Raw genomic sequence first — 18,629 nt, forward strand, 5'->3', positions numbered from 1 at the left:
GGCCTTGTCTGCTATTGAGCTTCCTCCCCTCTTCCCCACTAATTGCCTACGACCCCACCAGTAACAGCTCCCTGAGGGAACAAGAAATGCCCAGACCTCACAGAGCGGCAAAGCCAGTGCCCAACCTCCCAGCCCAGCAAAGGGTTCGGTCTGCGCTCTTTCCTAGTAGCTCCCCACCCCAAACTGTGGAGGGGGCGGGGGCGCGGGCGCGCGCGCTCCACCACGCACGCGCCCTCACGCACGCGCGCTCCCTCCGCGCTCCCGCCCCTCCCCACTCCAGTCCGGAGGGGGCGGGGCTGCGGGCGGCCTCGAAGGGTGCGACGCCCCCGGCGCGGCGGCGGCGCTAGCGAGCGGCCGGTCGGGCACGGGTTGCTGGGCGCGCTGCTCCGGCGAGGCCCGCTGGCATAGCCGCCTCACGCGAGCCGCCCGTCGGGAGGGGGAAGCTGCGAGCCCACTGAGCGCCGGGCCCGAGGCCGCAGGCGCTGCCCTCCCGCCGCCGCCCTCTGCGCCTCCTCCGGGCGGCCCCGCCCCCGTTCCCATCCCCCTCGCGCTCACCTCCCGGCTGTACCGCGCGCGAGGCGGAGCGAGGCGCCCGCCGCCGCTGCCGCCGCCGCCGCCGCTGCTGCTGCTGCGCTAAGGGGCGAGATCCTGCAACCGCGCCGCCACTGACAGGAGGACCGCCGCGGGTTGTGCTCGCCGGCCTCGAGGCCCCGCCGCGCCTTTCCCGGGCGCAGACCCACCGCGGGCGTCGGGACGCAGCGAGGTGCTCTGGGAATCACGGGCGGCGCCGGCGGGCGGCGCAGTTTTCCTAGAAGACCCCGGGGACTGGGGCTTGACCCCGAGGTGCAGCGAGCCCCTCAGAGCGGCAGGTAAGAGACCCGGGGGAGCCGGGGAAGGAAAGGTCGCTTCAGTGACAGGGGCGTTCATCTCCAACGCCTCGGCTCCAGGGAGAGGGGCGGGAGCGAGCGGGGAGACAGCCAAATGAGCAGCGAAGTGCCTCCGGTGTCCAAGGCGTGGGGAAGGTTGGCTCCAAATGTGGCACTTAAGGTGGCTTTAGGTGGGTCTGGGGTCGGTCACTTCGGTGTCACCGAAGGTGTCATGGAATTTGGTACCGACAGAGTCTCCGGATGACGGGGACCCAGGATGAGATGCGAAGCAGATTGCTAAACGTGGCAGGGAATGTGGTGCAGAACGAGTTGCAAAATGTGCCCCCAGAATGCAGCATAAAAGTAGTTGTGAAATGTGCCAGGTAAGGCACAGGGTGGGTTGGCCTGTGTGGCATTGAAATTCATGGTGGAAATGTTATTAGTGATACTGATAATTCCCCTGGGAAAGGAGGCGTAGTGTAAGAAAGGATTAATAAGGCTCATTGCTAGATATTTTATCAGAGGAAATCGAGAGGAACTATGATACGCAATTTTTTGAGATAGAGCTAGTACCCACCTGAAAGGAAAAAGCAAATTGTGTCTGGTTGTGAAAAAAATAGGGCGAAAATAATTCCAGGTTTTGACATCAGCATGTAGAGCACTGATACAATTGTATCCTGTCTTCTATTCCAGGTGTGGAATGTTTAAAATGTTTATCACAGAACATAAACAGTGATAATTAACATGAAGAAGATTTGATGTTTTGGGTGTCTTTCACTCTCTGCTCCTCTCCCAGAAAAGAAAAAAACAAACATACAAATCTCTCCCCACCCCATCTTGACCATAATTCTAAGTTGAAGATAATTAGGCAAAGGGAAAATTTTTGATGTATCGCTTTCTTCATTTTTACACAGGTGAAAATATCTGGAATGAGGAAAACAAAAACAATATGGTGAACAAAAGGGATAAATTTTCAGGCGTTTTGAGGGGTTGGAGCCAAAAGTAATTGCAATGGTTAATTACAGTGAATGACAGTAGTGATATTTTCTTGCATGTTCTTGGGGTTGGGGTGGCAAGAAAGGGGGAAAAATGGAATACAGTAAATGTGGAATAAAAAGCAACAATATGGTTTCTGTCAGTGAAGTGCTTCTTGCATCATTTCTCAGGTAGATCATCTTCAGAATGTGAGCTCAAAAAATAAAATATTAAATATCTATATCTATCTATCTATCTATCTATCTATCTATCTATCTTTCTATCTGCTATTACCCACATGCTGCAAAACATTGTAACTTCCATTTAAGGAGAACATACGTGTTTTGAGAGGATTGTCGGAACATAGCTAGAATTTCTGAAGTAACAAAAGACAGCTAGCTCCATGAGCTATTTAATGTAACTTATATGTATACATTCAATTACTGTCTATATACTATGAAACAAGCAGAAATATCTGGATGTGTTCATTAGGATATGGTTAAGTATTGATAGATTTCAGTGTTTTATTAATATGCTTTAATTCTTGTAGAGAAATTGAAGTACTTGCCTGAATGTTGTTCTTACAATAAGAATAGTAAGTAATTTGCCAGAATCGGAAAATTCACAGTGATTGGCTTCCTCCTAGATCCAAATTCAGCCATTGAGATATCATTTTGCTTCAAAGACAAAACTGGATTTTCCTTGGTGATTAATTTTGGGTTTTGGTCTTTTCTGTGGATATATCCCTCACCTAGCGGCTATGTTGGGGCTAAAGTGGAGAGGAGAAGGCCAGAGAGAATAAAGAGCAGTTCTGTTGGGTCTTCCTGTTTTGTTCTGACTGTAAGCCATATGTACTGCCACCCCCTACTGTCTGTAGGAAGAGGTGTTGCAGAGCCCCATTCTTTTCTTGTTATCACTGCCCCCTTGTGTAAGGGAAGAAATTGATAGTTGCACTTCAGGAAGCCACTCTCCTTAGATTGTTCTTGATGGAGTGATTATGTACATTTATTAATCACCTATTTTTTTCATAGTTGCAGGGCTTTTAACTTACTGTTAATCAGTCTTCAGATTTAATGTCTATTTTTAATAGTATCTAATTTTAGTCAATAATTCAAATTGCTAAAAATATTTTCAATATTCCGGAATATGGTGCAGTACCATTACCAGAAGTAGTACTAGTAGTACTACCTCATCCGTACATAGCACCTGCTCTGTACTAGACGTGTTATACATGTTTTAATCAATTTCATTAGCCAATGAGGTATGTACTGTTATTTCCATTTTACGATTAAGAAACTAAAACACAGAGATGTTAAATAACTTGCCCAAGATGATTTAGCTAGCAAGTTGAAGAGCTGAGTTTCAACTCAGGAACTCTGGCTCCATATTCTGTGCTCTTCACCAGTATACTGTATTACCCTCCCAATCAAATTAGTGTTGACACACATTAAAATGCAGGTTCCCATCATAAAGCAAATACTACAGATGTGTATAAACCTAAGTAAGTAGTAAGACACATAAATGTTAAGCCTACAAATAAACCAAAAAATACAATGTGAATATTTCTCTTTAGAATTTATTTCTCTTTTAGAGAAATATTTCTCTAAAAGAATTTATTTCTCTTTTAGAATATTATTTCTCTTTTTAAATTTATTTCTGGGATTATGAGTAGAGGAGTATCAGTACTTTTTATGTGGTTAGGGAAATATTTGGCTTTGGGGAAAACTTTAGAGGTAGAAAGTTACCTTCAAGTAGTTTGGGGTCTGTGTGTGTGTGTGTGTGTGTGTGTGTGTGTGTGTGTACTATCTCTTTAGAAGCACCAGTAAATTTTTACTGCTAATTTTCTCCAGGAAAATTAAGGAGAAATTTTCTGTTTTTTTTTTCTACCACTCAGTTTTATGACCTCTATTTTATTTTTAAAAGTAATTAACAAAAATGGATTGGATGCATATGTACATTTCACTTCCGTCGTTTGCTCAGATTTTCTCACACTTAAACATTGTTTCATAAGTATTAACTACATATGAAATGACATTTTAAAATATATAAAATATAAAGAATAACAATGTAGCCAACATTTATACACATTCAACTCAGTTTAAGAAATGGAATGTCACCTCCTACACTTGTAACAATTTCCTTCTCTTGGCAAACTTTCTGCCATTCTGTGAGTTACATATGTCATGTAATCAAGCATGTCCTTCATTTTTATATACATTTGTTGATAAGGGGATTCAATATAATCTACTGATTATGGCTAAGACATTCAGGATGTGTTTATAGCTTTAGTATATTGAATAAATCGTCAGGCTCAGATCATGCTCTGTATTTATGTTGGTTGATAGTTCATTTTAGCATACCTCACTTACGAAACTTAATTTGTTGTTTGCATCTTTATCATAAAGTTTTACTAACATTGTTAAACATTAGATTATTTCCCTCTTCCATCATTGATTCCTGACTGTCCGATGCTAGCTCTCTAGCTTTTCCCCTCTTCCCCATAAATGTGTTTGCTTTTTGAGTGTTTTCTGAATTGACTCTATGTGTACATTATTTTGAATGGAGAAGGAAGTAGGCCTAGAAAGCAATATACTAAACGAGCAGTTCCAAAAGGAGAATATTAGGGTAGTTGGTATTGATTAGATATAAAGTAGAACAAGTGTACATAAAAGAAATGCATCACAGTTCTCTCCTTGTCATATTTCTTCCTGTTAAAATAGAATTAAAATCGAATCTTTGAGATACACTGATTGGGCACACTAGTTGAGTTATATTGGATTGTATTTACACAGATTCACCAATGTTAGCTGAAATATTTTTACTGATGGTACCCAGATTTTATTTCCACGAGCTAGAATAAGCTGTTGCAGAATGCTGTTTACTTTTCTAGCACTAGTTTGGCCAAAGTAACAAATATTGTAAAATAGCTTGGAAGCTAGTTTAATGATTTCATTTGGACTTTTTTCTTTCTTTCTCTGAATGAGTTGAAACGGCATTGTCATACCTGCTGAGTGCCGGTAGTCATCAATTTCCTTTGAATATACTGTATAAGTAAAATAGTCTTTGTTATAATACCATGAAAACTATTACTTGGTCTATTTGAATAGCATCTTTTGTAGTAATTTGTATTAGATGAAGATTGTTAAGGAGATAATGTGTGTGGTGACAGAGAGTGCATGTCCTTGATGAGTCTCTTTAAAAATTTGTGGAGAAAAATAGGTTAAAAGGGAGAGATTAAAGACTTACAGCTATATTTTCCCACCCAATGGTCCTTTTTCTTTCTTGTAGAGGATATTTTCCTCTAAAAGTGTTTAAGATTCAAGGTAATATTAGATGAAGGACAAGAAATTTGGGGCCTGAGTTTTAAAAAGCTAGAGCAGGTTGAGGATGCAATAAGTGAAAAAAGTTTCTGGTTGGGATCTTTATTCCAGAAAGTTCTAAGTAAGTAATTATGATACTATAATTATTTATGTAAACAAATTTATTAATTGTTTATTTTATTTTTAAAAATCTTTATAAATCTTTTTAAAGCTGTGTTTGTGGATGTTATAGGTATCAGCTAGTTGCTTTTATATGGGCCATATCACAGAAATAGGTTATGATCTGCTTCTGTTAGTCCTTGAATAGTGGAAGGTCAGTTTAACAATAGTTGAAGATAAGTTTAAGAGACAAAATAAATTGGTGTCAGTCTTAATCATGCCCTTTCTTTTACCCTTTTCTTCTCCATAATATCAGTTTCTGCCTTTATTCAGTGCATGGCGTATCCTACCTTTCAAACTCCTTTTTTAAAAAATCAGAACCTGAGAAATTTTGATATCAGTCATTTAAACTGAGTAGTTGCCTTATAGTAAGTAATCTCGTTGGTTGGTGTGTTTTTTAATAATCTAATTGCCCAGTAGACATCTTTACTGTTTATGTCAAATTTATGTACCTTTCTTTCATAGGTACTGTTGACATTAAACAGATAGAGAGGGTTTATTCAGGGAAAAACAAAGACTTGCAACTGGGTACACGTGGTCTAATGGCCTCCCACAAGCAAGTCCAGAGAAACAAAGGGGAGGACCGCTCTTTTATGGACTGGGGCGTGCTCTTATAAACAAAGAGTCCATTGGAGGAAAATTGGATGTACAGTGACTTCATTGGCTCAGTTATGATAGTCTCCCATTGGCTGAACTGTTACTGGGTAAGGAGGAATCTTTTCTTTATGCTGCTGTGGTATTACATTAACGAAGATACAAGGTACGAGTGTGTCTCTTCCGTTGGCGTCACTAATGTGTGTTGAGTGACTCCAGCGTGAGAATTCTTCCTTCCAGACTCCATTTTAAATGAGGATTCTGTTTATTAGTTAATTTTCACAGAGCTTTGCTGCCAGAGTGATCTTTCTAACATGGTCATCTGATCTTGTCACTCTTTTCTTCAGAATTTTGCTGTGGTTCCTCATCACTTAATGGGTAAAATGGAAACTTTAGCAAACCACGTAAGGTCCTTCATGATCTGATCCCTGCCTTCTCTTTAGACTCATTGCCTGCCACTCTTCTTCAAAGTTATGTTTCAGCAATACTAAACTACTTGTGGTTCTTTCTATATGTAATACTCTCTTACCTTTCCATACCTTTATATAGGCAATTCTCTCTGCATGGAATATTCCTCTCCCCTCTTGTTCTTTGGGCAAACGGCTCCTCAGCCTTCAGCCTTCATGTCTTGGCACAAGTAGTGACTTTATTTTTTATTGGAGCACAGTGTGTTTTTCCGGCACCCATCAGTCATTGTCCTTCCATCTAGTTGTAGAGGGCACAGCTCTTTGGCCCCTGTGGGAATTGAACTGGCAACCCTGTTGTTAAGAGCTCGTGCTCTAACCAACTGAGCCATCCGGCCGCCCACAAGTAGTAACTTTTAAGTGAAGAAGGTTTTGCCTGCTTTTCTGGGTGGGCTTGGGCATGCCATTTTCTATCTATTGTCCCATTGCACCTGTTAAATATGAGCATTATAGTAATTGTCAGATCATATTTTAATTATTTATATGTCTTATCACGAGTCTGTGAGATTGAAAGCAGTCATTATGGCTTTTCGTCTTTTATTTTCAATATCAGTGTAGTTAGTACATAGTAGGTGTTCATTGTCTACTTATTCAATAAAGATGGTTGACAGTTATCTGAGTTATGCCTTTGAAACCTCATCTGTTATTGAGGAATTAGAGAACATTCTAGGCATCAGGAGGTATGTGTAGAGAAATATATGTAGATGCACACCCCATCTAGAATAATATTCAGAGTAACTCCTAGACTATAATTAAAACTAACTCTAAAGGTAAACTAGATTTTGTTATTTTTTTATATTTACTAGGGTGAAGGGAGAACGATTAGAAGGTTTTCTGTGTGAACTTTAGCTGAATTATTTTCATTGTATGTTACAGAGGTTGGCAAAATCTAGCCTATGGGCCAGATGCAGCCCAGCATGTTTTTGTATGGTCTGCAAGCTAAGAATGGTTTTTACATTTCTAAATGGTTGAAAAATATCAAAAGAATAATAATGCTTTGTGACATGTGAAAATTATAGGAAATTCTAATTTCAGTGGCCATAAAGAAAGTTTTATTGGAATATAGCCATGCTTACTCATTTACATATCGGCTATGGCTGTTTTCTGGGTACAATAGTAGAGTTGGGTGGTTGCAATAGAGACCATATGGCCAGAAAAGTCTAAATATGTATTTACTGTCTAGCCCTTTACAGATAAAGTTTACCAGTTCTTGGTCTATCATATAGTCTGTTCTCATTAAATGTTCATTGAATGTCATGAGTTGGAGACCGACCAACTGTGTCTGTTGAAGGCCTCTGCAGGGCATAATTGCTTCTGTTTACTGAGAAAAGATTGGCCACTTTAGCTTACTAGCTATTTATCTGATAGAGGGCCCCTGTTGTACCTCCTTACGGCACCATATTATGTCTAACCCTGAAGAAGTATCTGACAAAGTGTATTATTCAATCTTATTCTGTTTTCTTGGAAGAGGTATCCCAAGGAGAGAGGTTTGGAGCATACCATATAAGAGAACATTTTTCTTTGTTTGCTCAGTCTCAGTCTCTCATACATATTTTGCATAAAAAAAAGATCATTGTTATATGAAAAAAGTCCAGTTTTTGTATATTAGTTTGTTATACAGACACATTACTTTTAAGGAATATGAATTGTTAGATTAGTTATGTTGGAAAAATTGGATTTTTATGCAGTGTATTAATATTAAATCATTCACTTAAATGTTGACTACCTACTATGTGTAAGTTACACTTACTGCTGTAGTTTTTCAGGTGGACATTTCATACACTTTCTTAAACAAAAGCTTAAAATTTTAATTTAGAATTTTGTGTCCTAGATACTCATGCTATTTCTGGGACAAATATAGTTAAAAATAATGTATTAAAGTTTGTCATTTTCCTGGTTTCACTGGCCTATGTTGATAAGTTTTTTTGTTTTCTTTAGGTGGCAAAGATATTATGAAAAGGAAAACTGATTTATATATTCCTTTTTATAAAAGCAAGTATTACAGACATAAAATTCACAAAGTATATAAACAATAAAAATGGAAAACTTTTGTTATTCAAACAGATATGTTTCAGCCAGGTAGCCATGCTCATTTCCTTCTCTGTAATACCGTGCTTGCATTATCATGTCTGATTATATCAGATGACATACCTGATTATAGAAATTGACAACATGAACAAATATGACACCAGCTTTTTATTGTCATGGAAATCCCCTTTCCTTACCTATGGATTCCAGCCTTATAAGTAGAATAATTAGTTATTAAACTTGGAAATGGACGTGAGTATGTAGATATTGTGATTTAATCATTTTAGGCATGGGGACTCTGCCTCAGATCTTAGTAAATTCCCTCTGCCTAAATGAAAGAAGTCTTTTCTTAGCTCTTTGTTCCCTAATCTTGTGTTGTGGGGTCCCACAGTTTCTAGCTCTAGTTGCTGAAATTTGATAAGCCAAAACTAGTCAGGCTATCGAAGCTTGATAGGTATTTGTTATACTCTATAATTCTATTTCTATTCAAATTCCATGGAATCCTGTAGGGATTCCAGGATTGTGAATTAGGGTGAATGAAGGTAATTAGCTTTAGTAGACATGTGGCATGAAGACATACGATACAGGCAAATCCTGCTTCAGCATCAGAGAATCTTAGCTCTTCCTTTTCAGGGCTTTTTGAAGAGGAAGAGAGACTTCCTTTGGAAATTGTTGTTGAGACATTCCTATATTACAGGATGACAGTACTGTTCAGTTGTGAGAAGCTTTTGAAATTCTACTATCATGAGACACATTGTATGGCAGATAGTACATGAATTTGTGAGTTTTTGAATTACAAAAACAGGTTTGAATTATTGCTGTCACTTATAATAGACTAAAACCTATCTTGCAGGGTTTTAATGATGATGAAATGAAACAATGCCAGTGAAAATCCTTAGGACAGTGTTTGGTACTTAATAAGTGGTAATTTTTCTTAGGCTTTGGAAAGTGTCCTGGATTTCTCTTTTTTGATGAATAGCTCCTCCCCGTTATTTTTACTAGCTTCGTCAATCCAGCTTTTCCTTATCTTGTCTTGCTCTCCTGTACAGCCTTGCAGGGCATTTTAAAAAAAACCTATGGTAATTTGGCTGCTGATCAATTTCATTTGTATCCTGAAATTTTCTTTTGTGAAGGATTTGATGAGAGCTGAGAAAAAGAGTTCTTGAATAACCATAAACTTAAAAATAGAAACTTTTAGGAGAACGATGCTGTTGGGAAGACTCCTAGAATGTATTTTTTTGAACTGTTTCTCTTTAAGCACTACAAACTTGACAAAAAATTAATTTTTAATCTCTATAAAATAGCAAACCATAGCATTTCTTGAAATGACGAACTCTGTGACAAAAAATTTTTTTCAATCCAATCATGTAAACATTTTCAACTTTTACAAACATCTCTCACTTTTGTGAAAAACTGGAACTTTCTGCGTGTGATATCTTTATCCCCTTGCCCTCTATACTCCATGTTGACAGCTTTTTGTAATTTTTCTTTTCAAAAAAATTTGTATGTAACCATCAGTCAAGGTAGAGGTAGTTGGTTTTCTTTTGTGATTTACTTAATAAAAAGGACTTGTCTATTTACAGTGTAAAATAATACACTAGAAAGAGTTTGCCCCTCTTTCTTTAGTACGATAGATAACAAGCTATTCAAAATCTCATTTTTTCCCCAAGCTTCAATTATTTCTGTAACATTTTTTGCATTTCTGCTAATCTATGTATGATCTATACAATTATTCATTGAATATGTTTCTTTAAATGGACTTGACTCACTATCTGTTAGTTTTACTCTTAGTTGTCATAATATCCATGGACTGACACATTTGTGCTAGTTATAAAATAAAAATTAGTGCCTTCTGATGGCATCTTGCTTTAATTCATTTGGGAAAAACCACCGATATGTACCTTTGGCTCCAGACTGGATTTTGTGTTTTTAAATAAATGAACTTTATGATTCCTCTCCATGCTTTATATAATTTAATTCTCTTTTGTCTTTGACTAAAAATGGCTAAAGGTGGCCATTTATTAATTTGTCAACACATGTCAATTGTCATTACTTATAATAGATAACTGGTGTTTCCCAGTTACTCTCACTCCCCATTTTACCTTTTAAAAAAATTTAAAAAGTAATACTCTGCTTGCATCCACTAAAATAAACAAAGTAGGGGTGAGTAAAGAAAAAGTTAATGTTTTTCTCTCCCCTCAGGTCTTTCCTTTCTTCACTTTTACTCCTTGGGTAGTCAATGTTAACCAACACTTTGAGTATTTTTCAACATCATTTTCTTAGTTCAAAATATACACACACATGCAGGCTTTTTGTAACTTGCTTTATTCATTTAAAAATATATCTTGGCTATCTTTCCAGTTTAGTAAATGGAACTCTAATTATTTAAAACAACTGAGAAACATTCCATAGCATACTGCACCGTAATTTATTCTGTTCTTCCCCAACTAATGGATGTTAAGATTGTTTTCATATTTTTTTTGCTATTATAAAAATTAGTCAAGTTTTACTCATTACCAGAGAAGAAAACATTTTATATAAAATATTAGCAAAATAAATCCAGCAGTGAATTTAAAAGATCATCATCAAGTACAGTTTATTCTAGGAAAGCAAGCACAGTTAAATATTAACGTTATTATATTAGCAAATTACAAGATAAAAGTATATGATTATCTCTCTTTTTTGAGGTGAATTGGGGGACTTTGTATTATATCGATAGCATAGGGAGATGCCTGCCCATGTGGACAGTAATCTAAATGTACAGATCTTTGATCCTCAAAGTTGATAGACAAAAGCCTTTTTTCTGGAGTCTTTGTGGGGGACTTTGTGGGGGCCTGTACCTTGGCTTTGACCTTAGTCTCATTGCAAAGCCTGGTACCTGGACAGTGGAAATAAGCATACTTCCAGAGACTGGAATGGATGATAGGGGCTGGCACCTTTTAAGATGTTATAGTTGATTACCTTGAGCTTAATGAGAACCTCGTTGGCCTCTGTTCAGATGCTCATTGCCTTGGAAACATTGGCCTGAGTCTTTTTTGAGGTCTTTCTTACTGTGCTTGTTGGCAAAATGTGCATTCCTTGCGATCTAAGTTTCTTGAAGCCATTTCTAGGACTGGTTGTATATGATATTCTTGGATTTGGCCGTATCTGTACTGCCAGCTGCAACTCTGGGAGTGGTGGAGATTGGACAAAAGAGACCAATAACTATCTTAATAGATGCCAGAAAAGTATTAGATAAAAATTTGCATTAATTTCCTCAGAGTATATATGGTATAATTTCTGAATCCTTGCTTGAGTGAAGATGCTTTTCTTTTATCTTGATCATTGAATGATATCCTGGTTGGATATAGTTCTTGATTTATAATACATTTTTTCCCCGTATAGTATATACACTTTATACCACTGTCTTCAAGCTTCTTGTGCAATAGATAAGTCTGATGCCAGTCTGATTCTCCTTTCTTTACAAGTAACTGGTTCTTTATCTTCTGCACAATCGTGCCACCCTTAATGTACCCTGACATTATCAGATCTAATCTCATCATGCACTTTATCCCTTTTATATCGTGAGATACCTAATTCTGCCAGTTCATTTCTCATTTCTTGGACTTTAATTCCTTTCTGTATAGTTCTTTATTTCTCCCACTCTGGCCCCATTTTTATTTTCCTTATGCTTAACGTTTAATAATAGTAATAGTAAAATCATTTTGGTCATTCTGAGTCGATAGTCTCAGTTACACATTGTGCTGTTTCAAAAAGTAGTTTGAAATATTTTCTTATTTCAGGAAAGTTTTTTAAAATTGTTTTTACTCTTTGTTTTGACTTTCTTCTTTGGGGGGGGTTCCTATTATCTGTATATTCAATCTTTGTCGTTAGTGTTATCACTTTCTCTCAAATTCTTTTATCTCTTTTTGAATGACAAAATTTTCTCTTTTTTACCTTTATTTTTCTTAAGGGATTATCTGTTTTTATTCACTGTTGTATTCATTTCTGGAATGATTCTTTCCTTTTTTTTAAAAATTCTTTCCTTGGTTAATGTCATCTCTCATGACTTTGTATAATTGTTACATCTGTTCTTTCATGTCTTGTGTCATTTTCTTAAGATCTTTAAGCTCATTTTGAAAAAGCGTGTTACAGTTTTGATCTGTTATGTCGGCATGTCTTTCTGGCATGCTTTCATTGTCTGTGGGGATGTTAATCTGCTCCTTCTCTCTCTCTTTTCTTATAATTTTGTATGGGATTGACATTGATATTTTTCTGTGAGTCATTTTTGTTTGAAATTAGTTTAGTTTTAAAAAATCTTTTGGAATGTGGCTGGGTTCAGGAAAGCTTTTTCTAACTTCACAGAGCTTTTTCTTTTGTTGTTTTTGTGTGTTGTTAATAAATATGGCAGCTTGCTTTCTGAGACTTCTTGGCCTTATTCTCCTCCAGTAGTTTTGTCTGGACTTTCTCTTTACTACATCTCTCTTCTCTGATCCCAGTTTTCACCCTTTATGATCGTGAAACCCTTCTGGCTCACTGCCAGTCATCTGCAAAACTCTTTTTTTTATCGTTAACCTCTTCTCTAACCTTCTTTCTCTAACTGAAACTTAGCTCTTCCCTGAAGAGTTCTTAAGTGGTGGCTCCTCCTACATATTGAGTTGGTTTAAGTGTTCTCTTTGCTTTCTCATAGTTGCTTCTAGATTTCTTCTGGATTCACTGCTACTCTTCTACTTCTCCAGTTGTAATTGGTGATTTCAGTATCCATAGAGATGATCCTCCTGGACATTCTGGCCTCTTGACTTCTTCTCTGCTGATCTGTCTTTCGCTTCTATGGCATGTCCTATGTAGTGCAGCTGCAGTAACTGGGGAGCTTTGAAAAACTACAGATGCCTGGGAATCACTCCCAGAGATTCTGATTTGGTTAGTCTAAGATATGGCTTGGGATGTTTTTAAGTTTTCCAAGGTGAGTTTAGTGTGCAGCTGGAATTGAGAGTCACTGCCCTGGAACTTGTTATTACCAATACTGTGTTTCCCCAAAAATAAGACCTGGCCAGACAATGAGCTCCAGTACGTCTTTTGGAGCAATAATTAATAAAAGACGTGGTCTTATATATTATAATGTAATATAATATAGTATAATACCGGGTCTTATATTAATTTTTGCTCCAAAAGACGCATTAGAGCTGATTGTCCAGCCAGGTCTTATTTTCAGGGAAACACAGTAACTATTAATACCACTTTTTATAATGTAAATTTCTGGAATTTCACTCTCCAACTACCACCTTTAGTTTTTCTGTCTCACTTTTTGTATTATCCAACAATCTTAATTCTTTGATTCACTGGGACCTTTTAATTTGCCACCTTTTCACTTTTCCTCAATGCATTCATATCCTCACTTCCTTTTCTAACTAGCTGAATTCCCGTAGTCCGTTATTACATTTGCTCTCCTGCATTTACCCTGACTCCCCTTGATCTTTCTCTCTTGGTTGGTCTTTCCTGGCAAAATCCAACCCTGATTAAAACCAACTGTACCTGTTTTACACCTGTACACTTGTAGCTGATTATAGCTGGAGCAGAACAACTATGTTGACTTTAAATTCTTGGCTAGTACTCAGTGACTTTAAATTCACTGTTTAGTGCTGCCAAGCTGTCCTACAGTATTACTCTAGTTCTTTCACACTCCCATTTGCTTAGGTGATCGTATCTTTCCCTTGCACTAAAATCTTCAGTATCTCCTTATCCATCCTTTCTTTCACCTGATGACCTTGCTTTCTCTTTTACTAAGAAAATAGAAACAATCTTCCTATCTTTACTAGTTATTGTGAATTAACTGTCTTTTCGTCTGCTGAAGGCCATTCCCACCAGTTGTCCATTAGAGTTCACTCTTTCTCTTCTTCTCAAGGACATTCTTCCTGCATTTCTTCCCCGTTTCTGCTTTTCTGGGTCGTTGTCAACTGTAAGTTTTTTGTTTTTTTTTATCTTAAAGAAATCCTCTCTTGACTCTCTTACTTTTCCTTCCAGCTACCACCCCATTTCTTGTCTTATTTATACCAATCTGCAAAAGTTATCTTTGTTCACCTTATGCAACTCTCTCTCACAGCTTTGAGATAGTAATAATTTACATATCACAAAATTCACCCATTGTAAGAGTACAGTTCAACGATTATTGATAAATTTATAGAGTTGTGCAGTCATCACCACAATCTCGTTTTGCAACATTTCCATCACCCCCCCCCCCAAATTTCTTCAGCCCGTTTATATTCAGTCCTTATTCCCAACCCCAGCTCTAGGCAACCACTGATCTGCTTTCCATTTCTATAAATTGGTCTTTGGACATTCATATAAATGGAATCATACAATATGTAGTTTTGTTTTATTTCCTTAACATGCACTTTTTTGTTTCTGTCTTCATTCCTTAGCATAATATTTTTGAGGTTAATCCATGTTGAGCACGTACCAGTATTTCATGCCCTTTTATTGCTGAACAGTATTCCATTGTATGGGTACACAAAATTTTGCTTATCCATTCACAAAATAATGGACACTTATAGTGTTTACAGTTGGGGGCTTTTATGAATAATGTTGCTATAGACATTCATTTATAGGCCTTGATATGGGTATATGTTTTAATTTCTCTTGGATATATATTCCTAGGAGTGGAATTGCTTTGTTTGTGATCCATTTTTGTTACTTTTTATATATGGTGTGAGGTAAGAATCTAAGTTTATTTATTTTTTTGCATATGAATATCCAATTGCTCCAACACCATTTATTGGAAAAATTATTCTTTCTTCCATTGACTTGTCTTGATACAATAAAAAAATCATTATCTCAATGGCTCTTACCACCTGGAACTTCCTGTTAAATCCCCAAATAGTCCATAAGCCCATCACTTGCTCCAAATAGGTCTATAACCTCAGGCTGGTGGAAATGCTGGCTCTCCTGTTCACTTGCCATTGAACGGCTACTTTAACTGGAAGTGCTACAGGTTGAGTCCTGTTCGGCAGTAGCAGCAAAGATGCTAGTTTGGGTCTGCCTCACCTGCGTGGAATGCCTGCTTGTTGGGGGCTAGATTGGGGAGAATGAAAGTAACCCCAGGCAAATATGCTACAGGCTTTTATTGTTCTTACCTATTGTTAAGTAGTTTGTTTGAATAAATACTTGTTTGTTTGTTGTACGCTTTTAATTTATTTCCAGAGTGCTGAAAAGTCAGCTCTCCATTCTTTTTTAGACCCATTCCAACCAGGCTTTCTCTCCCACCATTTCACTGAAACTGCTTGTTACGGTCTGGTCATCAGGGGCTTTCACGTTGCTTGATCCAGTGGTCATTTCTTAGTTTCTGTCTTACTTGACCTATCAGCACCATTTGATAAAATTGATTACTCTGTCCTCGAAGTCTGTGGCTTCCAACGTACCAGTATCTCTTGGTGGTTCTGTGTCACTGGATGCTCCATTTTAGGAATTTGTGTCACTGATTCCAGCTCATCCTCACAACCTATAGAACTTGTAGTTCCCTAGGAATTTTCTCTCCTATGGACATTTCTTCCCTTTGTACGCTCTGAAGGGATGTCCCCTCCCTTTTTTTCTTCCTGTAACCCTCCTACTACTGAACCTGGAGATAGAGTAGATATCCTTTTTATTCTCCTTTTCAGCATTCAAATAATTCTCCTTTCTTCCCTAAAATTCTTTAGCTTTGAATCTCACGTCATCAGATTTTATTTACTACAACCCCTTAGTATTGCTGTTGACTGTATCTCTGGTTTATTCTCTGCAATGACTTCTGAAGTTTACTACCTTTGGAGGTGTGCCAAACTTCACACGTGAAAGACACAGCCCTGCACGAGACTAGTCTCACTGCAAACACCAGTCACAAGCGTGGGGGTTACCGGAGTCATCCTCTCTTCTGACCAACTGATGATGAATTAGGGTTTCCCACTAGTCCCTCAGTTTTGATAATTCGCTAGGACAATTCATAGAACTCAGGAAGGTGCTATACTTATGTGGACGAAAAAGAGGTCACATAAACTTGACAAGCTGTAGGGTGGCCAGCGTGTAAGTAACCACATACGATTGTCTGAACATAAAAATTCCTAACTAAAAAACGGGTCATGGCAGGTAGTAATGTCCTACGCCTGTAGCTTCCTGACAAAGGTCAACCTTTACCTTAAGTGAGCCTGTCTATTGTCTTTTTGCAACTAAGATAACATACCTTTGAAATGCCAGAGTAATCTTTTCCAGACCCATCAGGGCACAACTGCCACACCAGAGCATGAGACCACAGAACCCCGCATTGTTACCTTGTTTCCCATATACCATTTCTATGTGCTGTAAATGTTAATTAGATGTCCAGCCCCCAACATGTAAAAGAAGTATGTAGAATCCTTAGTTCTAGTTGTGTTTACTACCCCTTCCCTTTCTTGTTTGGACCTTTATTTTCCATCTAATTTCTAACAGCTGTCTCAGATTTATATAGTTTGTTTCATAGCATTTAGGGCTTGCACGTTGGGGTGTGGCCATGCTATAAATCCTAGTGAATGAACTTAATAAGCTATGATAATAGAATTTTCACCCATTTGCATTGTTTTGCTTTTTTCTACCTCATCAAGGACACCTTTCTTGATTGAAGCTAATATTCATTCTTTGATCTACTGATAGAATTTTTATCTTAATGAATACATTATAATACCTCATTTTTAGTAACGTGTGTTAGTTGACATCCCACTGTGTCATTGCTTTACTGATGAATAATTTAACACTACTTTACTGATAAATAATTGAACACATTTTATTAAATGAGAAGTTTTGTGGAATAATTGCCTTCATTGATCTTTTGGGTGTTGGGTTCTTTTTCTAGGTGCTTTTACATACTGTGTTAGGATTGTGTTTAGCTGTATGTAACAGAAAGTCATGTACAGTGGCTTAATCAAATAGGACATTTTTTAACTTCAGATAACAGGAAATATGCATATAGGTGGGGTTTATGGCAGTTCCACAATGCCATCATGGACAGAGCTTCCTGCTATGTTTCTTCTCTGGTATCCTTGAAGGGTGGCTTTTTTTTTCTTTTTTCTTTTTTTTTTTAAAGATTTTATTGGGGAAGGGGAACAGGACTTTATTGGGGAACAGTGTTTACTTCCACGTCAAGAAAGGTGTGTTTTTCCAAGTCAAGTTGTTGTCCTTTCGATCTTAGTTGTGGAGGGCGCAGCTCAGCTCCAGGTCCAGTTGCCGTTTTCTAGTTGCAGGGAGCACAGCCCATCATCCCTTGCGGGAATCGAACCGGCAACCTTGTAGTTGAGAGGACGCACTCCAACCAACTGAGCCATCCGGGACCTAAGCGGCAGCTCAGATCAAGGTGCCGTGTTCAATCTTAGTTGCAGGGGGCGCTGCCCACCATCCCTTGTGGGACTCGAGGAGTTGAACCGGCATCCTTGTGGTTGAGAGCCCAGTGGCCCATGTGGGAATCGAACCGGCAGCCTTCGGAGTTAGGAGCATGGAGCTCTAACCACCTGAGCCACTGGGCTGGCCCCGAAGGGTGGCTTTTGCGCTGTGGATTGCAAGATGGCTATTTCCTCCCCAGACATTTTAGTGTTTTTTTTAATCAGCAAAATAGTAGTTTTCCTTCAATTCTTGCTCATAAATCTCATGCTTTTATCTCATTGATTGCAACTGGGTTACATGGCCATCACAGGATGCAAGGGAGTCTGGGAAATTGGTATTTTAGTCACACCTTATCCAAAATTAGTGTTTTGTTAATAAGGAAGAGAGTGAAAATTAAGAGTAGGCAACTTCAGCATTTGGTAGGTGGTATGCAGTCAGACGTCTTTATTCCTTAAAACAGCCTTGTAAGGTAGAGGGTGTCATGTTTGTTGCAGAGGAGAAACTCTCTGAACGGGGGTTCAGAGAGGCTAAGTAACTTGTACGGAGTCATTCAGCTAGTAATTGATAGAGCCAAAATATGAACATAGGTGAATCTCAGTCTAACGACCATACTATTTCCATTACATGATCTCTTTTTAATATTCATTTGGCAGTCTGATTTAAATAAAGATTTTCTATAAATAGTAGTTAAGATATTTTAATAAAATGTAATGTTCTTTTAGGCTAGTTTATTGGTGTTTAAAAAATTACAGTGAGTACTAGAGGGTTCCTGATGCTTGATCTTTTGCGTATGTAAACATGATGAGATTCTTCTCCTATCAGAGTCAAGATAAACTGAATGCTGTGAATAACTTCTTTGGGACCAA

At 38.1% G+C, this 18,629-nt stretch overlaps 1 protein-coding gene across 8 annotated transcripts in view; it reads left to right on the top strand.

Moving 5' to 3' along the window:
• Positions 1–389: 389 nt before the first annotated feature.
• TANC2 (tetratricopeptide repeat, ankyrin repeat and coiled-coil containing 2) overlaps positions 390–18,629 on the top strand; it is a 283,842-nt gene continuing 265,602 nt past the window's right edge. For 5 of the 8 annotated variants that reach the window (XR_004421261.1, XM_033089675.1, XM_033089678.1 and 2 more), the window contains exon 1: positions 390–869. The gene's annotated coding sequence lies outside the window, so the exon portion shown is untranslated. The remainder of the gene's footprint in view (positions 870–18,629) is intronic. The other 3 variants (XM_033089676.1, XM_033089680.1, XM_033089683.1) reach the window with 1 other exon arrangement.

This window comes from Rhinolophus ferrumequinum, chromosome 21 (assembly GCF_004115265.2).
Source record: "Rhinolophus ferrumequinum isolate MPI-CBG mRhiFer1 chromosome 21, mRhiFer1_v1.p, whole genome shotgun sequence".
Lineage (NCBI taxonomy): Eukaryota > Metazoa > Chordata > Mammalia > Chiroptera > Rhinolophidae > Rhinolophus > Rhinolophus ferrumequinum.